Here is a 22,188-nt window from a genome sequence, read left to right on the forward strand (position 1 = left end):
CAACCTTAGGCCAGACTTGTTTCTCTGATCCAATTCATTATAGATCGTCTACATCGTGGAACTCACAGTCCCATGGGAGGATTCAGTGGCTGAAGCATATGAGCTCAAAAGGCCACGCTATGCAGGTCTAGCAGCTGAAGCTCAGCGATGGGGCTGGAAAACCAAAGTTTGTCCAGTGGGAATGGGTTGTAGGGGATCTACAGCCACATCCACCATCAAATTACTGCAGGAGCTCGGGATCCACAGTCAGACTCTACGGCAAACCATCAGAGGCGGCAGAAAGAAGCAGTCACTGGGTTTGGATCAAGTGAAAGTATCTCTTCTGGGTTCCAAGATAGCATCAAGAGAGTGGGAAGACACAATAGGACACCGGAAGTCATCGTTGAGCCCTCCGAAGATATAGTGGGGCAAATCGATGAAACATCAAAGGAGGGTGCCCACTTGAAAAACCCTGGCATGTCAACCCAGTGCCACTCCCAACATCAAGGCAGTCTCAAGCAAGTGCTCATGACCCATTGGCACAAGGGATATTAACATCTTAAGCCTGTGTTTTTTTATTTTGTAAACTTTTCCCCTTCTTTAGTTAAAGATATCCCTTGAAATCTACGTTGATGAGGATTTTTGTTACCTGTTCTAATGTCACCAGGTGTGTCCCAGTGTCAGACCTTCTATAACGCTCAATGTCAGTGGTTAAGGTTTTGTATAATTGCAAATTATTACCGTTGTTGAGATTTTAGTTCTCTGCATCCTTAAATGAAAAAACTATGGGTTTGGGTATACAAAACTTGTTCTCTGCTTCTTATGAATACGGTATCATTTGGCCTGATTTTGCAAAGGCCTATGCTACACTAGTTGAGCCCATGTGACCAATTAACCTACTAACCCGTATGACATTAGAATGAGGGAGAAAACTGGAGCACCCTTGGGAAACCCACACAGTTATGGGGAGAACGTGCAAACTTCTTACAGGTAGAGGATGGAACTCAACCCACACTGCTGGTGCTATAAAGTGCTACGCTAACCACTACGCTATTGTGCCACGCCAAGCTGAAGTAAGTTTATTTGGCTGGGAAAATGAAAGTCAGCAGGCTTTGTTCTATGTAGTAGAAGAATGTGCAACGCAAAGGCAAATTTACTCGGGGAAGGATGGGTCATGCAGAACGCCAAAAATACTGGATGGATTGAGGACACTGACTAAGTGCCTGGTTAAATGACCGAAATCAAGAAGTATCTTTTAAAAGTGAGAAAGGATTGTTGGAAGAGGTTTCTAGAGACTTGGGCCTAGATAGCAAGGTAATGGAATGGCCATGAACACTGAAGGAGTTAAACTCCAGAATTTACGGGTGCCCACACTTGGAGCAGGACAGGAACTTGGGGGATTGTAGGGCTGTTAGAGAGCGAGGGAGGTTTTTTTTTAAATTGAGGCGCTGCCAGACTGATTACTGAGCACTGGCAAGATCAGAGAGCGGTGCTTTGTGGAGTCGGGATGCAGTCAGCAGGTTTCGGAATGAGTTTACGTCAATAATATTTGAAAGATGAGAGCTGATACTGGATGACAATTCAGTATCTCCCATTTGTCAAGTGTCTGTAGCAACATCCATGCCAACCTATAAAAGTACCAACATATGAAGCATCCCTTGCACTGCTGAATTTTTTTTTATAACTCCAAGGAAACGTGGGCTTCAACAGTTTATAAGCATGAGAAATTCTGAAGATGCTGGAAAGCCGGAGCAACACACACAAAATGCCAGAGGGACTCAGCAGCCAGGCAGCATCTACGGAAATGAATAAACATTCAACGTTTCGGGCTGAGACCCTTCTTCAGGACTGGACAGGAAAGAGGAAGGACAGAACAAAAGGGCTACCTGTCAATGAAATGTCTGGCTTTCATATTTCTGATGTACTTGTGTATTGAAATGATCTGTATGGATAGAATGCAAAAGAAAGTTTTTTTCGCCGTATCTCAATACTAAAAGAATTATCTATTCTATTAAATACCACCATAAAATTGGCGACGGGTGCATATGCAGTGGGTTATTGCAGCAAGTGACTGACTAACCCTGTTCCTCTACACTTCAAGGAGATGACATTCACACTGGGCGTTTCAGCTAACTTGCTTGGCATATGTCAGTGTCTAAATGAAAAGCATTAATTGGTCTTGCCTGAAACATCCACTGTTTATTCACTTCCATAGATGTTGCCTGACCCACCGAGTTCCTCCAGCATTTTGTGTGTGTGTGTGTGTGTGTGTGTGTGTGTGTGTGTGTGTGTGTGTGTGTGTGTGTGTGTGTGTGTGTGTGTGTGTGTGTGTGTGTGTGTGTGTTCGTGCTGATGTGATATGTGTGCGCGTGCGCTGCTCCAGATTTCTAGCGACTGAAGAATCTCTTGTGTTTTAACTACACACCACAGCACGATACCAGAAAGCCCCTTTGACCAAGTTGTCATCTGTATGGAATTGATGCAACACGAAGAGCACTGGCTGGCAGCTGTATCGTTCTGCAATTCTAAGCAGCTGCCTAGCGTGCTTGATCACATGCTGTCTATCATCCTGAGATGGTTTCCATGCAGAGGGCCACTGGAAGAGAAAAAAATAGTACTTGGGGGAAAACTCAATAGATTCAGGATGCCAACGACCAAAGTAACTGACAGCCGAGTGCATCCTCTGGCCCAGAAAACATCAGTTTCAATTTCTGCTCAAGAATCTTGAGCACAAAATTTACACTCCAGTGCAGGATGGAGGGAATGCCATACCATCTGAAATGTCAGCTTCCAGACGAGCTGTTAAACTAAAGATCACATGCCACAGTTTTAAAGGAAAGAGAAGCTACTGCCGGTGTCTAAGCTAATTTTACCTACTCGCCCATCAATACAGATTATCTGGTCATGACTAACCCCGCTGCTTGCGGGACCCTTGCTGTGCACAAATTTTCTGTTGCGCTCCCTACATGACAACCAGGGCTACATTTCAGAGGTAATTCTCTGAAGTATGCTGTGATGTGAAAGGCTCCGATGCAAATGGGTCTGTCTTCAATCACTGCCACTGGAGCTGGAGTGCACCAGCTGCTTTGACCCCTACCTCAAACTGGGGTGGGGGAGGGAATTTAGATTCAATTGACATTTTCCTATTCTGCCATTTGCGCAGGTTGGTGAAAGCTGTCAAGTCCCTTGACAACATTGACATAATAACATTGCAGAAATGGAGTTTGATCCAATTTGAAAGCAAAATTAGAATTTTTATTGTAAAGAGAGACAGAAAAATCACATTTACAATGGGTGCTGTAGGCAGGGAGTGTTAGGGAAAATCTGGGCTACATTATGTTTGTTAATGTATAATTTAAATTTTACATTGCTTATATTTTCAAACGTTAACACATCCTGCATAACTAATTTAGTTCTGTTGATGGTTTTCTACATACAAGCACCAAGCACTACTAAGGCATTGAAAAGCTTTCTTTTCATGTGTGAACGTCAGTAATAGGATTGGCAAGATTGTTAAGCAAAATGAAACATTACAGACAGCCTTTTGTCTGCATTAGATTGCCAAAGGAAGGATGTCAGAGGCACATAGGTGGCTCGGGAGAGATTTAGTGAGAGAGAGCAAGAGCGAGAGATTTAGTGAGAGAGAGAGAGAGAGAGAGAGAGCAAGAGATTGAGATTGAGAGATTGAGAGATTTATTGAGAGAGAGAGAGGGGGATTGAGAGAAAGATTTAGTGAGAGAGATTCAAAGAGATTTAGTGAGAGAGAGGGATTTTGAGAGAGAGTGGGGATTTAGTGAGAGAGAGGGATTTTGAGAGAGAGTGGGGATTTAGTGAGGGGGGATTGAGAGAGATTTAGTGAGAGAGAGGGATTTTGAGAGAGAGTGGGGATTTAGTGAGAGAGGGATTTTGAGAGAGAGTGGGGATTTAGTGAGGGGGGATTGAGAGAGATTTAGTGAGAGAGATTCAAAGAGATTTAGTGAGAGAGAGGGATTTAGTGAGAGAGAGGGATTTTGAGAGAGAGAGGGATTTTGAGAGAGAGTGGGGATTTAGTGAGAGAGGGATTTTGAGAGAGAGTGGGGATTTAGTGAGGGGGGATTGAGAGAGATTTAGTGAGAGAGATTCAAAGAGATTTAGTGAGAGATTGAGAGAGAGAGCAAGATTCAGCGTGAGAGAGGGGGGTTTCGAGTGAGGGGGGTTTGTGTGAGAGGGGGATTTCGTGTGAGAGAGGGGGAATTTCATGTGAGAGAGATTTAGTGAGAAAGTGAGAGAGAGGGAGAGATTTAGTGTGAGAGAGATTTAGAATGAGAGAATCTCTCACTTTTTCACTGAGAACAAGAGTGAAAGGGAAGGGGGAGAGGGGTGGAGAGCGAGGGGGGAGAGATTGATTTTGTAAGGGAGTATTGTAGAGGGATTTGTTCAGAAATGGTAACTTGGCTCCCTCCCCCTTCCAACAATGATGAACTACTGTCACTCCTCAATGCAAAAGCTAATTGGAATATTCCTTCAAGCAGGAGCCTGAGTCCATATTAGCCAGCTGTCCCTTGTTTCCACCAGCTTAGGCACTAGGGAATGGGAGCAACGTGCTATAGATGTAACAGGTTCCTAGGAGCCTGGTACTAAATGCCTAAATCTTGCGATGAATGCAAAATCAAACTAAAATATTTCTTGCTCTCATCAAAAATAAAGCAGAATTAATAATTGACCCATCACTTTTTGAAGTACACCAAACATAAACAAACAGCACAAATCTAATTAGTTTCACACTATTTATTGTTAATAATGGGTTGCAGATTGTTAGCACCCAGCATTAGTGTTACCTTTAACTACTGATGGCACTTCTATAATAACGATCATCAAAACAAAATATCAAGCATTTCTCAATGGGTATGAAACATACCATATGCAAACCTTTACAATCTGATTTGACAGAAATAATTAACAAAGATTACCAAGCACCAGACAGATTAATATACGACACCCACAAACGACCCTATGCTGTTTGACCAACACCTGCTCTAACCTAACTAGCATTACCCAACCCAGGTGATCAGTACCTCTAAAACTATACCCCACTCAGTACCACTCTATGTTAGCCACACCTTTCTTAACCCTCTACCTGTCTGAGATCTCACACTGGATAGGCAGAAACTGTTTTCAACTAAATTCGGGGAAGGTTGAACCTCCAATTGTCAGTCTCCATTATAAGCTGCTCTCCACAGCCACCAACTCCATCTCTCCCGTGGCAACGGTCAGAAAGTGAATCTGACTGCTCAACAACCCTGGTGTCACAACCGACTGGAGAACAGGACTTGCGTTCACTTCATCGTTTTACCTATTTAGACTAGTTGTACAACACTGCTCACTCTGACCCCGTTTCAAGCTTATCTGCTACTGAAATCCTCTAAATCCTTCGCTACCTCTCGACTTACTACGGCGATGGACCCCGGTTGGCTTTCTTAGTTCCACTTTTAAAAAAGAATCTGGTCAGTCCAAACAATAACACCAAGTTCTGATCTCCTATCACCCTGTGTATGCTGACCTCAGCTGATTCCCAATTAGTAATGTCTCAGTTTAGAAATTCCTATTTTCACTTACAAGTATTCCCATGAACTCATTCATCTACATCTCTGAAATCTTCTCCAGCTCTATACCCCTGCAAGATGAATGAATTTCAATTCCAGCCTCTTGAGTAGCCTTGAGCCCAATCTTCCATCACTGGCAACAATGCTTTCATCTGCCTAGATCCTAAACCTTAGAAATCACAGCACTAAAGTTCCTGAAAACTTAGCATTAGTTCGCACAATGAAATACACAAATTGCTCCGTGCAAGCAGCACTTGATCACTCAATCTCTCCAGCCCCAGCCATGAGCTGTTGGCAGCTGATGATTTTAGCGTGCTGCTGAACAAAGATTTGGAATAAGGCTAACATTCTCAACAGAGTGTTTCATGTTAAACCTGGCCATCGATGTGTTAATTGCTTCCTGGCCTTTGGCAGATGAACATCGAAGAGGAAAGATAATAACAGCCCTAGGAATGCCTGTAAAATACAAGTTTCTTTTTGTCCTTTATTCAAACATCACAGAGCCATGAATTCTCAGAATGAAAGCAATACGTGTTCCCCTAAAGATTGTTGAAATAATGATGTCTCTGTAACCTCTCTTTTAATTGCTTTTCTAACTCCTTTATCCATTTTATTAACATGATGATTCCTTCTCAAGTTTTTATTCTGGTTGAGCAATTGGACAAACTTTGATCATTTTCTCTAGAGTGTTGGAGGCTGAAGGGAGTCTGGATAGAAATTTATAAGATTATGAGAGTCATTTGTGGAGACTTTCAATAGTAGAAATGTCAATTACTGGAAATAATTCGGAAGATGTCTAGCTCTGCTGGTTGACGGTTGGGTTGCATTGTCCTTCGATCTTGGCAATGTACTTGCAAACGTCTCGGCGGCATGCGAGGAGACATCGTCAGTGTGCCGTTGATTGTGTTGTGCTCTTGAGGCCAAGAACTTGAAGGGCACACCACAACTAACAGTGCCTGCCAATGTCTCCTCACATGGTGACAAAGCATTTGCTAGTAAATTGCCAAGATCAGCGAACAAATCATCCTGACTATGTCAATTAGTAGAGGAGATGCATTTTAGGTAAGGGGGGATTTAAAGGAGATATCTGGGGCCAGATTTTTTTAATAGAATGGTCAGCGTCTGGAACGGGCTGTTAGGGGCAGTAATGGAAGCAAACCCAATTGGGGCATTTAAGAGGCTTTTAGATAGACATAGGAATTTGCAGGAATGCAGCGATATGACTCATATGCGGGCGCAAGAGATTTAGTTAACTTGGCATTCTGTTCAGCAGACATGCTGGGCAGAAGAACTGGTTCTTGTGGTGTGTCCATGGTCCTCCCACTCTCCATCTCTCTCACTCCTTCCCCTCTCTGTACTTTCTAATTCTTCCGCAGACCCCGACAGCTATTTTCACCATTATTAAAGTTATGCATGAATGCCCTCTCCAAGTCCGTTAAAAGAAAGCAAGTTTAGGCCCCCACGTAAGTGTGCGTGATATTTGGTTGTTGTGCGCTATGGAGAAATGATTTAATGGCAAATGCAGGAACTATTCAGAACTTGGTCCATGAAGTATGCAAAACTGGGGACAGACAGATATTATGGGGCTTTTCCCCCCCCTCAAATGCAAGTACAGTTTTTTTTAAAGCACCCTTTGTGATAGAGAAGGAACAACAGAACTGCATAGTTTAATGAATCAGAAAAATGTAATCAGAACATGAACATACAATAATTAAGTAGCAGGAAATAACATAATGCCAGGGAGAGAATTCTCTGTTAAGTTCCTCTTAATAAAAAATAACAAGTTGTCATGTGCAATTCTACATGTATTTGAAACCATTATTTGAACACCAAATGCCTTAAAGCTACGTGCACAGAAACTCTGATGCGGAATGATATATGTGCCACACAAAATCAGTTTCAATATCCTCAGCAAGCTGTGCGGACAAAAATCTGACAAAATGGAACAAAACAACCAAATAACTGAGCAATGCTCATAATTATCCATCACTTAAAAGAGGACATTATGGTAGAAGTGACATGTACAGTAAACATGGCCTGATGTGGAAATCCAACGTCTACATTTAGTGCAAACCAACTGAAGTCATAAGATTTCAATGCACCTACTGCAACTTCAATAATGCTCACCATCTGCATAACCTTTGCACAGTGCAAAGGGAAGGAGGAATAATGTTTTTGAAAAGAGAGCAACTGCAAAGAAAGAATTAACAAGAGAAACCTATTAATAAGAGCAGGCAATTCAGCTTCACAGATCTGTTTTATCATGCAGTAGTTGACTGGAACTCCACAACACAGATGGCTTGCGTAAATTCCATTATCATTTAATACCCTTAACTAACAAAACTCCAGCTGGTGAACAATAAATCCTAGCTCCTGTGGACTGCGGCTGGCCAATATTGGATGCGGAATCCGTTCCAGCTATAATTGTTGCAAAGTTCTCAGCACAAAACCCCAGCTAATACTCCAAAACAGATGACCAGAGAATGCACACCAGATTTTGCCTTTCAGAAGATCCAAGGGGGACTTGAGGTTTGAAGACAAGTTATCAGCTGGATGAAGAAAGTTGAGCTTTGTTAATTGATGAAATGGCAGTTGACATTTTCTGAGGGAGAATGCACTGGATTTTGGGCCTGGAAGTTCCCACTTGGCAACATTATAACTCCATTGGGCATGGGTCTCAAAGTCATCAATTTCCACTTTGCTGAACTTAATGAGTGAGCAGAAGATATTGGAACACTTCCTACCATCCTGCCTGCATTTACTGATAGTTGCTCAATATTCCCTGTGGAAAATAGTTTGCTTCCAGTTTGCCCTATAACACTGGCATCTAAACACTCATTTAAAACTTCTTTTACAGCTCTTTTAAAGCTTCTGCTGCTCAAAGCACCTCAGCCTCAAGACTCCCTTAATCACGTGCCATGACACAGCATTGACAGGACTCAAGAGCAGGAGCCTGGGTGATGATGGTCTTATGTAAACCTGGTGCTTCTTACACACCAGGACTTCCACATCTCTCCAAAACCCCAGATATCACTAACCCCTGGCGACACTACCCTTCTGCATTACAGAGCAAGGTGGACACAACTTGCAGCAGTGTGCTTGGTGATGCGGTCCATGCACTGTTAGTCAGTGGTAGTGGCCAGTGGACTGGGGAATGAGGGCAAGATTTAGGGGAATGATCAGCAAGGGTGAGATGGAGTTGGGTGAAGATGTCAACCTGTCTTTCTATTTCTGATCAGTGAGCTTGGATGACCCCTGGAAAGTGCCCATGCAGAGGTTGATTGAAAACACGTCTGCTGGCAATGCTGACTAGTGTTGTATGGTGTCTCCATGCAAACAATCCTTACTACCACAGGTACAAAGGAAGTTCGAACATGGAGGGTTTCTGAGTTATGTCAAAGCCCCTAAAGGTGCTGATACTTCTGATTTTCTGTTGAAAGGGGTGAGTTATGAGCTCGATGGTTAAAGGTCAACACTAAATAAACTGCAATCAAAAAACAAAAATCAACTCAGTTACTGGACACTTGAATGAAAACAGAACATGTTGGAAAGACTCAGCAGAACAGGCAGCTCAAAAGAAGTGAGAAAACTGCTCGACGTTTCAGATTGTTCACACTTTGGGGGTGTTTACCTTCAACAAAAAACTACCTGATCCGCTTTATTTAAGCAACATCAACTTGGAGGGTCTTGTAAAATTAACATTAGTTAACAAATGGTCCTTATCAGAACCTATTTTTAAACAAATAACTCTATAATCATAGATCGACCAGATGGATCATTTTGAACAGGTTGACAGCACTTTCACCAGTCTGATGGCAAGGTTCTGCGCCAGAGTACGAGGGGATAAAGAGCGAAAGTTTGAGAAAGAGGTGCATTTGTGTGCAGTGACATTATTCAGAGGGGGTATTCATTTAAAATCCACTCACTGGATCCAGAAGGTGCATGAGACTGCTTAAGATAGCACACAAATAATGAATCATTTGTCCCTGGGGTTAATATTACTGTTTTTAGAGTTATTACTATGCAAAAATTGGGTGCAGTGTTAAAAGCTTTGATTGCTCTAAAATGCACTGGAACGTGCTGAGGTTCTAAAAGGCTGATCAAAAAAAATGTAGATTTTTCTCTGAGAGCCTCAGTACTATAAAGGCATTTGCAGCCATTGAAGCATTTTGAAGTGTAGAATCACTAAAAATAGTTAAGCAAGAAGCTGTCTACACTACAAATAAACTAGTAATGCTTTATTTTTGCAAAATTCTAGTAACCCTCTGTTGGTATTTCTACATTCTGCATCTGCAACACAATTGTTCTTGAAACCCTGTCCAGATGAGGGAAAGGAGAGTAACTAACTGTAAGGACACTCTCTCAGAAATGCTCTTCTACATTCGACAGCTGTAATCTGCTCAGCACGTCACTGGACTCTAAAGCAACTCAGCGTCTCGGACCACCGGCAATGGCATGCAACTTGGTTCACTCCTGACATCAGCAGCTGGTGGCCTGTTAACTCATCCAAACTATGGGAGCCCAGCCCTGAGCTCTCACTGATCTGCTTTCCAAATTAAATAAAGGCAAAAGCACAAATGCTTCCCATCTCTCTTCAGTACAGATATTGTCTTCATGTTCTGAGGCACTTACCTCAACCTAAGGAATGTACATCAAATTCCTCTTTATTGCAATTGACGATAACCAAATCCATTAGAATAATCAGTCAGATCAATTCAATGCAGAGCCACTGAAATTTGGAAGCTGGTGCTGATGGAAGGTGGATGAATCTATATTTACACTGCTCTGGTCATGGCGTTTTCGTTAGAGTGGGATTACTTTGAACTACTGGACACAACCTCAGTGCAGAATCTCTGTAACTAGTGCAAAGTTCATCTTGTTATCTGATGAATAGCATGTGTTTTGTTAATACGCAAATGACTGTACCTCAAGAGTCACTCCTCTTGGGGCATTCCTTGATCAAGACTAAACATTCAAAAATAATCATTTTGCTATCTCTGTAAATATATTATGACTTTCTTTTTCCCCTCTGATCTCTTCCCTCCCCATTAGCTAACTAATGCGACAATCAGAGGAACTAAATTCATAGCGTTACAGGTTCTTCGGTCCACTAGACTGCGTCCACCACCATGCATTGATTTTCACTCATCCAGTTTTACTTTTCTCACACTCTCACCAACTTGCACCAGATTCAACCTCCCATCCTGCTTCCTTATACTTTGGGAGAATTCACGGTGGACTACTAACCCATCAATCCACATGTATTTAGGGGAAAACTAAGCAACGTCAAATAATGTCTGTGTGAGTAGTGGCGCGCCACACAGTCTTTCGTTCTGTGCCTTGTAAGGCATGAAAATGCCCGACTCTGGCCTCACAGGCCCGAGTTGACGTCATCATCATCATAAGCACCCGTATGGTCTCAAGGCTGATTTATACATCTGCACAGTAGCCTATGCCACAGCCTTCATAAGTGGTCTGCGCCATTGTGAGCATTTATACCTGTGCGTTGGTGCGTCTGCGTCCCTCTGCAATTCACTGCTAAAACGCTGGCTGGCGGTGGGGTTTCTACGCCACCGTGCAGAGTTTCTTTGTGTACTTCAAACAATGGCAACTGAGCACATCATGCTGGAGTTGGAGCTAATAAATGTTAAACAAGGGTTACTTCTATTGAAATTACTGCAACGCAGAAAAGAGAGAAGTCGTTGGAGGAGATGGTGTGTACGGCCATTGAACGGACTGAGGCAGAAGGAGGGTAAATTTCTGTGCTTGTCCGGACACTGAGAGACACGGACGAGGAAATGCATTTCAAATATTTTCGAATATCGGCAGGTAGATTTGACAATTTAGTTCATTGTCTCCAATCGTTTATTTCACATCAGTGTACGCACAGTACGCCTACAGACAGGAGAAAATTCAATGCTACCAAGTGGACCAATCACAGTTGTTAATGTCTGCGTCACCGCGACGCACAGTTACATTTTTGGAGAGGTGCGCATCAGGCTATGGTGTAGGATAGGGTGTGGGGTACAGCGTAGGTTACGCGGCTACGCCGTACCTACGACATAGAAGTATAAATCAGCCTTCAGGGAAATTATGCAAACTCCACACAGATTGCCGAATGCACTGATTTGCTGGTGCTGCAAGTAGCAGAGCCGCTGGCTGCACTACTGTGTTGTTCCAAATCTCGCAACCTCTCACTGCAGGTACTTCAGATCTAATCTTAAACAAGGATCTTCAACAAATCCGGCGAATATGGAAGGGACAGGGAATGGGCTCACTGGAGTCTTTTAGCAGTCGCATAGAAACATATTCAGGCAGAGTGTCATAAAGGAACGGAGGAGCCCACAATACCATGCCATATCCTTCTCAATTGGCAGTAATTTAGCACAAGCACTCTGAATGGAGCCTGCGGACTTCACGGGTTATGTGGCTCTATTTTACACTTGTCCAGTTACTATGTGACCAATCCTAGCCAGGTCCTACTTCACAAGCTTCAGCAGTGATTACCCCGGACTCACTACTATTAGAAGGTCATTCAGCATCACTTTAGAATTGCAAAATGCTTATGCTCTTCCTTCTTTACAAGGGTAATACAGTATATCTCAAGAATCTGTATGTCATTTAAATGTCCAGTACACAAGAAAACAGTGCAACCTATCCTTTTCAGTAATGTTGTGCAGTACAAGAATTCTTAATTGACTTCAACTTATGGCTATTCCCGGACACCTGGAAATGGAGCTGAAGACTGGCTCATTTATGAAGCACTATTTGGTTAAACAGACAACAGTCATCATCAAATAGAGTCATAGAACAAAATGGCATGGAAGCGGCCATTTTGTCCAACAAGACGGTGTCAGTCATTGTGCCCAGCCTGCTAATTCAAATTTTCTGTATTTGGACCACATACACCTCTAAGTCTAACCCCTTCATGTACTATCCAACGCCAAGACACATCCTAGGATGCACTGGGACACATCATGTAACCTGGAGTCATCAGGTCTTTCAGCATCAGACACTCTCGCCCAGGCAATGCAGCCAGAGTTGATCAGGTCCTGGCTTGTGACCCAGCAGCATTGATCAATAAGTCACACCCCTTGACCTAGAACCACCTGGAGGCTCTCTCAGCAGCCTCTATGTTGGTCCTGAAACCTCTTTTCTTTGCAGCCCCTGCAATGCCCAGGAGAGAGTAGGTTCCACACAGTGAGCAGCCAGCAGGACCTCCACACCCCACTTCAATAGGCTTGCATCGTGCGCTCCACCCCTGGTCTCTGGTATTGCTCTACCTGCTCCTGGTATTTGGCTTTCTTACGTTCAAACGCCTCCTCAATCTGGTCTTCCCAAGGAACTGCCAGTTCTACCACGACCACCTGCTTTGAGGTTTCGGACAGATGACCGTCCAAGTGCTTCTTAAATGATATTATTGAATACACGAACAGTCACGCTGTGAAAACCAAATGGTAACGTCCTTTGAAGTGTGCAGCCAATCTTTGCAGGAGAAAGACATAAGAACACAAGAAATAGAAGCCGGAGTAGGCCATCTGGCCGGTTGGGCCTGCTCCGCCAGTCAATAAGATCATGGCTGATCTGACCATGGATAAAGAAGCAGATCTTACTGATGGCCCTACTATCACTTCGATGCAGACTGTTCTCACTTTAGGACTGAGCAAGATAAAGATATGCAAAACCAAGACACCAAATCAGAAGGTTCAATAGTCCAAACATCGTGCAGTGTGGCATGGGCAAACAAACCTCCCCAACCTGCCCTGAGAAGTAGTAGAAATGAGGTTTCTGGTTCCTGAAAATGCCAAGGACAAGTAGATTTGGTGGGAAGGAAAGCATATGGCAAGCATGCCCTCCTCAATTGAGACATTAAGTAGAAAAGTTGGCAAGTCATGTTGCAGTTGTAGAGAATTCTGATTCAGCCAATACTCTGTATTGTGTGCATTTCTGGTTGTTGCATGCAGGAAGCATGTGAAGTTTTTGGGGAGGGTATAAAATAGGTTCACTTAGATGTTACATAGACTGAACAGTACGAGATCCAAGGAGAGGTTGGATAAACTTGAATTGTTTATGCTGGAGTGTTGGAAATTGAAGGGAAACCTAATTGTAGAATTTCAAGCTATGAAAGGCAAATATAGGGTAGATGGTCAGAGTCTCTCTGCCAGGATGGAAATATCACATACTAGAAGGCATAGCTTTAAAATGGAAGGGAAAAGAATCTAAAGATTTATGAAGCAAGGTTTTTTAAAAAAAAACACACACCAACAGTAGCGTCTGGAGCACACTGCCAGTAGAAGTGGTAGGGGCTAATACAGAGGCAATTTTTAAAAAACATTTGGACAGGTAGATAAGCAGGCAGTGGATAGAGGGTTATGGACTTTGTACAGGCATGTGGGACTAATTTAGACCGGCATCACTGTTGATTCAGACATGGTGTGTGAAAGGAGCTGTTTCTGTGTTGTTCTGTCTTGTACGTTCCCACCTTCCTGACTGAGGGTCTGAAGTGTGTTTGTGTTTTTTTTTGCTGGAATAGACTTGCCTCTAAAGCAAGGAAAAGCGAATGCACCCTCTTACAATTTACAAGCAGGATGTGAAGAGAAGTAATGAGAAAGGTTACAACAGGATGAATAAACTCATGAGGAGAGAGAAAGAGACAGTGGCCATACTTCAGTCTTACTTCAAAGTATTGTACCAGCCCAGAGCAGAAATCATTGACATATTCTGTATTAGGGTCACATTTCTTGCGGTGGAGGAATACAGCTCTATTTCAGATTTCATTGGTCAAGGACCCCTCACATAAGGTACATGCATGAACTAAGAAACTTAAAAGATGCTTTTTAGGATGCACAAACACTAACACTGTGGTCTCAGCTACTGATAAGGAAAACAGCATCACGTTCAAAATGGTATATACCATATGTTAGAGCTGCCCTCCTGTGACAGATTGATTTCCTTATAAACAGTTCAATTAAAAAGTACTCAACACCTGGATATATCCCAGAAATAACTGAGATTTTCAAAACAGTTCAAACGTCACCCATTCCCAATTAAGGATACAAATGGACAATATTTCAGAAACGATTTCTTGAAGGAGTTTTACATGCTCTCGTATATTAAATTCATTCTCATCTCACAACCTTCTTTGATGCAGCATGCACAGCTCGATTACACCAACGGGAGCTGACGACAATCAAAGATTCAGTGTACTCTTACTGACAAATGGCATCTAGAATGAGGCTATGAGATCTCATCCCAGTTTATGACCACAGAGGCACTGTATTTAATATCCCAAGCCTAAAGATCTCTGAAGGTTCAGCCTAAACAAAAAAAATCTCAACAAAATCTTTAAAACTAGCTTTACATAATATATAAAGAAACAGCACAAGACAGAGGGCACACTGAGTACCAAGTAATAGTTTTTTTAAGCATAAGACAGTATGACAGTGCACCCAGCCAGCTGGCAAGTTTTTGATCTCATTAAATTCCCATGAGAAAAGGGAACTCAGTGGAGAAGTCATTTCGATTTTTAAAAAAACGAGCTGATATTCTTCACAAAGGAGCTATTTATGGTTTTCAATACTTAGTACAGATATAACAATGAATTGAGAAACACAAGTAATACTCATTCAGTTCTCTCCTCCCTTCTAACAAGATGCTTTTCAGCCTTTCACAAACAAGACAGCATTGAAGAGCTTCTCCAATGAATAACCTAAGAATTGGGGTGAAGGCCTCTATAACTGATTTGCTCCCCCACCTCCATTCCCACAACTTTACATTATTCTGTGCAGGAGGGGTCAGTTCTGATCAGTATCATTTAAACGGTCAGCACCCAACTTGGAACAGGTGCCCCTGACTTCACTGCTTCTCAGTACTTTTCCAAGGTGTCCACGTTCCATCCTTTGTCATTCCACGCTTTCCCGCTCTGGCCAGTTTAGATCAGGCATTCCCAACCTGGGGGTCACGGACCACTTGCTTAATGGTATTGATCCATGGCATAAAAAAGGCTGGGAACCCCTGGTTTAGATGTTGACCACAATATCGGGTTCAACAGACCCCTTCCTTTTGCCTAATTATTCCTCCTCACCATCTACTTCAAAACGTCAGATACCATCTGAGCTGCAACTATTGGAACAACTTGAACTAATCAATATTAAGCACAGTTTGCATCCAATGTTACAAGAGTTCTTCAAAAATACCTACAGAGACAGCCCACAGGAATCTGAAAAACAGTTCAAAGTTATTTCAGAGAATTCAATGAAAGCTGTCCAAAAAAATACTATTTCATTAGCCACAGTGAATTCACAATTCAAGTCACTTCAGACCCGATTCCTAAGTGCATGAATGAATATTTTTGGTGCAAATGACACTCAATATTTAATCTTATATGTGGTGTCTCTAGTTAAAAAAAAATTACTTTAAATTTCTGTTGATATCCAAGTGTCTCTTATCATAGATTTGGCAAAATGACTCATTATTAATAAAATATAACTGCAAGCTTAATAAATTATAACTAACAACTGGCTCTACCCAACTGAGCATCATAAGCAGCAGAACCACAAAGTGATGATTGCAACCAATGCAGTTCAAAAAAAATCTCTTGGCTTTTCTGTAAGCTAGTAAGAACAAGGGGATAAATCCAAGGGGACAATTAGAAACTCCAAGAGAGAAAAAAAGAAAAGCTAATAAACGTGAAAATCCCAAAGCAACAGTCCTACTTCTGCCAGGTTATACTAAACAGAGGCATAACATGCAAATTTTAAAAAACCTGCATGCAATAAACAGCTCCAGTTCTGTGCAGAGAAGGTAACAGCTACTCACACAGATGCTGCTGGTCCATAGTGGCAGGTTGCAAATCTTTATTTACGGAGCTCAAAAGGAAAGAGAGAGGGTGTGGGGCAGGGTTTGGAGAAGTGGGTGGCTGAAGGAGTAGAAACTCTTTTCCCAGGATTATCAGCACACCCTACTAACAGATGGTCTCTCAACAGAGTTCTTGCGATGCAAAATGTTTTTAAACAAAACACCTTTAATCTGTCCAAGGGAGATGAGCTGGAATCAATTTGAAGCGGCAAAGCTCCAAATCTGAAGAGGAGTGTGCGGCTTTGCCTGTGTTTATAGAGTAACCTCTACCTGCCAGTATGCGGATTGGCCGATGCCTCTGTGTAAACGTCCAATCGCAAGAGATGGCTAAAGATGTCAAGAAGACGTCCTGCCCACTGCTCCAGCTTCCCTCGGCATTACAAGCATCATGTGTGTACGAACAGCCCGATCCCATGTATCTCTGACTGTTAGGCAGGAGATATAGGGGCAGGACAATGAGAGAGAGAGAGATCAAATTTATTAAAATCGCCAATATTTCATGAAGTGCAGCGAGAAAGAGAGCCTAGGTTCAGTAATTACCATTTCCCATTACCATGGAAACAGACTCCGGCAGCAAGTCGAGATCTGTTGTGAACAGCTGCTGTCAGCTTCGTTAGGGGTACCGGCCCATCTTTATATACTTACTCTTAATTTTAACCTACAGCCTGACAGAATTCTTTTCAACTGCTGGCTAGACTGTTACACTGCATAATTTTTACCCTCCGTTCACATTCCCCACAGCAGAAAAAGACTAAAGAACCGTAAATTTTGTCAAATATTACAAATAATTTCTTTAATTCAGCTCTCAAAAATGGTCTTATTTAATAAAGTAAACTGAGATTTTTCTCCATTACAAAATGTGGCATTTTTTCTGTATCGAATTTTTCAAGCATCCAATGTCACACCAGGGTAATAAATTTAACAAATGACGTTTAAATTACAGTGGTTTGGAGATTTACAGTCCACTTATTAACTATTCTATGAAAGTTGCAATGGGCAAAGATCTGTCATCTGTAATCTATTCAAGTGTCTACAATTTATTCCCAGAGTGATTAAGATGACACATGAGCAATGCTTTGACTGCCAGTATCTGAACAATAGGCTAGAGGTGTACTCTGTTAGGAAGTAGTCAAGAATCAGCCACAGGTCACCCTATCTATGGAAAGCACAGATGAATTTCCTGAGTGGTGGATTCAGAAAGCCAGATGAACCCTTACACCAAAATAAAGACCAACTCCTCTCTCAGAGTATAGCAGAAGTGACAATCTGTCCAATGAGATGTTAAATTTAGGCTTGGTCAGACCCTAAAGATGAATGCACAAATTTCAGAATATCAACTGAGAGAAGAGCAGCAGAGTTTTTATCTAGATGCTATTTATAACTCAAGCAACAGATCATATAATTATCATCTTTTGGATGTTTATGAGTGTTTTATGTGGGATTTGGTAACTGCTTTTCCAACATGTATTCGTTTTTTTCCCCTCTTCTGTTCTAATTGCATTCTTTCTTGTATAATGTAAATAATTAATTTATATTTTTCTTGAGAATGCTGCTCATATGATTTGCCTGTGATGCTGCTGCAAGTAAGTTTTTCATTGCACCTGAGAATACATGCACTTGTGCATGCGACAATAAACTCTGAAATAACAGCAAATGTTCTTCAACTGTTCGTAAAATATGCTGGGACTCTATGAACTCAAAAAAATTTTTTGCATTATTAAACCCCTCCTTTGCTTAAGTTTTAATAGAAAAGGGATTATTTCACAAAGCCTGCATTTTCAAATAAGGCAACTTATTTTTCTCAAAAATCATAATCTTATGCAATCCCTTGTGAAAATAAGAGGATTTTAACAGTCTTTGTTTGTCCTTCAAGGAATTGAAACAATATGTAAGACAGTGACTTGATTATGGTAACAAAAGTGTATTCCGTATCCCCTCTCAAGATCTACGTAACTTGAATTTTTCTTATGAATATCTGAACTGTTGCAAAAACAGGCATCACTCAACTTCAAGATATTTAAGATACGTTGCTAGCCAGAAATTAAAAACAAGCCTCACAAAATACTTATTAGTCCATTTAAAGGGCAATTAATAGTTCCTTGAAGCTACTTGCATTGCTTATACTCAAGACTAATAATATTATCATTTCACTTCATGGGTGAAAATATTCTTATTCCCAACTTATCTACCAAGTTTCTTTGGTTTTTGAAGCTTTTATAACAATGACCAGCTGCTGGCATCACAGTGTTGAAAGCTTTAAAATTTTATCCAAATTAACTGTTGCGAATCAGCAAAGATTTCTGCCGTCTTCAGTCTGACTGGCAGAATTACTCAAGCCGTGCTCAGGTAAATTTGAGGCCGCAGTTTCAGTTGCTTTCTGTTGTGCCAACACTAGGACCATGGAATCATTTCCCACCAATAATGGTAAGAACAGGGAACCAGCATGGAGGGTGATGTTTAAACGCGTAAATAATTAAATTCTACGTCATTTGTTGTATCATTTAATTAACTAAATTAACAGAGAAATACTCCTTTAGACTTCTCTGTATCTTTTACACATCAAAAGGATTATAAAGGCTTTGGCCCAAACTCTTGGTTGATACTTCACAGTGGAGAACTGCCATCTTTCCAATGCAAAGGTTAACAGATGGTGGACACTAATAATTCCAGGGTAGTGTTTGTAAAGGGGCATTTGAGAATTGCCCTATGCCCTGATAAATAATTATTTCTTCTTCACTGCCTAAAACAGATTTCCTATTCGTACATCTCATCGTTGTTTGTGGATTACTGCTGTGGGAAAATGGGCTACTGCATTTATCATGACAGCACTACACTTAATGAGATACTTTCATAGTGTTAAAGTGCTTTGGGACTTCTTGAAGTTAGACAAGATGCTCTATAAATTCATACCATTATCGCTTTCTAGAATCTAAAGTTCCACCTCTAGACCCTCTCAGAAGCTCAGTGACTGAGTGAGAGAAATGTAAAAGTCTTCTTTTGTACAAGACAGCAACAATAATGATAACTTTGAATTTGGATTCTTTGGCCAATTCAACTCATGATTTGCCATTTTTCCACAGTTAAATATAGTGCTTGCCTATTAACTAATTCATAAGCGTTGTATTGCTTATTGATTAGCTGAATGATTCTTTTCTGATAAATGAAAGATAAGGTAAATTAAGATGGTGGGATCAGACCATTAGTGTTAGATGCAGTGAAAGAGATATTGAGGATAATAATAACTGCTACAACTGTTTTGGATTTTTAATACAAACAAATTAAAATTTATGGCTTAACAACCCAAATGATGATAAAGCAGGGATCAGCTGCTTGGTTATAATTAATTTTGTCTTGTCTCACACACAAAAAAAAATCTGTATCGAGGTCCACCTGCCTTTACAATTCAACAAAACAAGGCACTGTTTGCAAAACTTGAACAATATAGTTAAATATGAGCAGCTGTCAAAAATCAGTGAGAAGAAATCCTGTCGGCTCTTTAAACAATAATTAAATCCTCGGGGAAGTGAGCAAACAAGCAGCAGATTTGAAACCTAATTATCTGCAATTTTATATCTTTCAGTAAGTCTACCATCTTGCATCAAGGAAGCACAATACCTGGATTTCACAGTATAAATGCCAAACCTTCCTCCATGTATTAATTTGTCTCACATGAAGCACCATGAAATGGCCTCCACCCAGCCCTTTATGCCTGCTTCAGCTTTTCACATAAACAAAAGAAAGGCATTCAGGAAATTCCTCATAGTTCCCCTGGACTTATCCACAGTTTATTCTACACCAATTGTTCTTTTTCATAAACATTAAGCATTGTTTGGGGGCTGCTAATGTTCAGTCAATTAATGCTGAAGGACTGATGAAGGCTGGAAGTAGGTTTCTTTCATGTGTTGAAATAAATATCATGTAGTAAAGTGCCTGAGAATGCCAATAAGTGTTTATACGACACACCAGTGTTGCAACAATTTTAAAGAAATGCAAGAGAACACTTAAGGAGGAAATCAGGAGGGCTGAAGGGAGGCGCGAGGTTGCTCTAGCAAACAAGATGATGGAGAATTCCAAGGGCAACTACAGATATATTAAGAGTAAAAGGATTGCAAGGGACAAAATTGGTCCTCTGGAAGATCATAGAGATCATCTATGCCTGGAGCCGAAAGAAATGGGGAAGATCAAAGTAGTGAGGTTATGGACCGCATACAGATTACAGAGCAGGAATTTTTTGCTGAGAAAAATTTGAGGAAAGTTACAGTATTCCTTCAGCGAGAGTACCCTTGCTATTTATATCCACTAGGACTTATCATCTTCCTTTGAGTTTAGAACCTTACGGTCATCAAACTCAATATGATCACAAACTCACTCCCCTTCCACGTCACTTTCTGCCCCTTTATCTCCTTTCTTCCTATCATCCAAGGTCCCATACATGCTTTCCCTTATTTCTTCTTACACCTTCACCCTTTGTCACATAACTTCACTTGACATCCGTCCAATGACCTTTTTTTGCTCTTCGCTTCCTTTTAATCTCCCCTGCTTCTAAAAAAAAACCCTTTAAACTTATTTCCGTGCTTATGAAAGATCATCCACCTCAAACGTCAACCCAGTTTCTCTCTTCACAGATGCTGCCTGACCTGCTACTCATCATATCTTGCGGTATAATTACATTAAACAGTAGTCTGTATTTCTTTGGAGATGGACACAAGGGAACCCACGATTTGTTTTCCCACAAAGAACAGAATTACACTTATCATAGTAATTATAACAAAATTTATCTCCAAGCAAAGATTACCAAAACAGAATCAGACGTCTTATTTTTTTCAGGTTTTTTCCCCTGTAATGGCTGTGTTGATTGGCTTCCATCCTTTCACATGAAACAATAGTGCACTTCAGGAACACTTGGTTGGCTATTTATTGCTCAAGACATCCTGGACTTATGAAAAGCATCATATCTCTCCAAGTTCTCTTTTGTTTCGTTTCACACTGTGAATTACTATTCAGTCAATCACCAGCCAGTGCTTTTAGCATTCTACAATCAGTAGAGCTTATTCTTTGCACAGCAATGCAGATTTTTCTGACTCATGGCCTCTTAAACTCACTTGCCAAATGGCAGTGCATCAAGTATGATGATTCCACAATTGAAAAGGCTGCGAAGAGCAGAAATCAAGAGCAATTATTTGTTACCTTCTCTCATCTCTCAAATAGGGCCTGCCCAACCAGCAGTATATGCTGCCTTACAGCAGAACCTTGCCTTGCTACAGGCCACTTGAAAACAGGAATATTTCTTCCATCTGAGACAAAACCTTCCATGTTTTCCAATGGATTATTTTCTTTGGGTGAATGCACACTGTTTTCCATGGACATATACCCTGGACATCGAAACTATCAAACATGGTGATCAAAGAACTAGTTGTTAACTTTCTTGAAGTAACTTCAATACTTCACAGTATTTTTAAGTTGGGTTGGTGTCACTTGCACACTTAAAATACAAAAAAAAAACATTATTTTATTTGGGAACAGCTAGGTAGATAATGCTGAAAATCAAAGTTCGAGTGCGAACAGGGATAAATGACTTCTTATAGGATCATGGACTGAAAGTATGAGATAAAGAGGTGGGAAAAGTGAGGTACAAGATGGAGCTACAGGGAAAAGGTAGAGAAATAGAACCAATTGAAGAGCTCTCTCAAACTGTTGCTATAGTTCTGCTAAAATGGTGTCCTCCCGCTCTGTGTGACTCGCGTGTGTGAACTTTAAGAAGATTGTTTCT

The 22,188-nt window shown here is 41.2% G+C and overlaps 1 protein-coding gene across 2 annotated transcripts in view; it reads right to left on the reverse strand.

Annotated features, from left to right (window-relative positions):
• elmo1 (engulfment and cell motility 1 (ced-12 homolog, C. elegans)) overlaps positions 1-22,188 on the reverse strand; it is a 224,673-nt gene that overhangs the window by 38,039 nt on the left and 164,446 nt on the right. Inside the window, exon 1 of one of the 2 annotated variants that reach the window (XM_073024051.1) lies at positions 16,380-16,655. The exons of the other annotated variant lie outside the window; for it this stretch is intronic. The gene's annotated coding sequence lies outside the window, so the exon portion shown is untranslated. Of the gene's footprint in view, positions 1-16,379; positions 16,656-22,188 lie in introns of those variants that run through there. 2 annotated transcript variants of the gene reach the window in all.

Source organism: Hemitrygon akajei, chromosome 20 (genome assembly GCF_048418815.1).
Source record: "Hemitrygon akajei chromosome 20, sHemAka1.3, whole genome shotgun sequence".
NCBI lineage: Eukaryota > Metazoa > Chordata > Chondrichthyes > Myliobatiformes > Dasyatidae > Hemitrygon > Hemitrygon akajei.